This window comes from Sinocyclocheilus anshuiensis, unplaced genomic scaffold (genome assembly GCF_001515605.1).
Source record: "Sinocyclocheilus anshuiensis isolate Anshui unplaced genomic scaffold, SAMN03320099.WGS_v1.1 scaffold30, whole genome shotgun sequence".
Classification (NCBI taxonomy): Eukaryota; Metazoa; Chordata; class Actinopteri; order Cypriniformes; family Cyprinidae; genus Sinocyclocheilus; species Sinocyclocheilus anshuiensis.
Window position 1 is genome coordinate 79886 of NW_015542336.1, and position 592 is coordinate 80477.

Here is a 592-nt window from a genome sequence, read left to right on the forward strand (position 1 = left end):
TCTGAATGGTTTCATGCATATAGTCATGTTAATAGTGTCCTATGTGAACATGTTCTGCATTTATTTTCCCCAGGTTTATTTTTTATTTTTTTCTTGAAAATCGTATTTGAATGTGCGGCAACTATAGTTGCCGATGGGCAAATATGTTGTATGCACCACTTCAGTGTCAAATTTGAATAGGAGGAGAGCTTTTGGCATCTAACTCAAAATAACTGCTTTCAACAGATCAATCATTATTCATAAACAAATTTATCATGCATTAAAGTCGAAGAACATTCGATGCAAACCCCAAAAAAGTTGCATCTAGCTTATAATCTCTTGAATATGAAAACACAACAAATCCATTTGTCTTAAAGCGGTGGAACATAGTGCAGAACAAAGTGCAGCCATTAAGTTGCCCCAACAGGGCAGGGTATTGTGTATCAAAAAGTTAAATGAAAATTAATAAATAAAAATAAATAGATTGAAGAAATCTATTTAATAAAAAAGGTATACCTGAAAGAAAATGACACATTTAACTGTTTGCTTACCAACATTCTGCAAAATATCTTCTTTTGTACTCAACAGAAGAAAGAATCTCATAGGTTTGCAA

General features: G+C 32.3%; 1 long non-coding RNA gene across 1 annotated transcript in view; it reads left to right on the plus strand.

Annotated features, from left to right (window-relative positions):
• The window catches only part of LOC107691083 (uncharacterized), a 5423-nt gene that overhangs the window by 1031 nt on the left and 3800 nt on the right, over positions 1 to 592 (plus strand). The window lies entirely within an intron of this gene.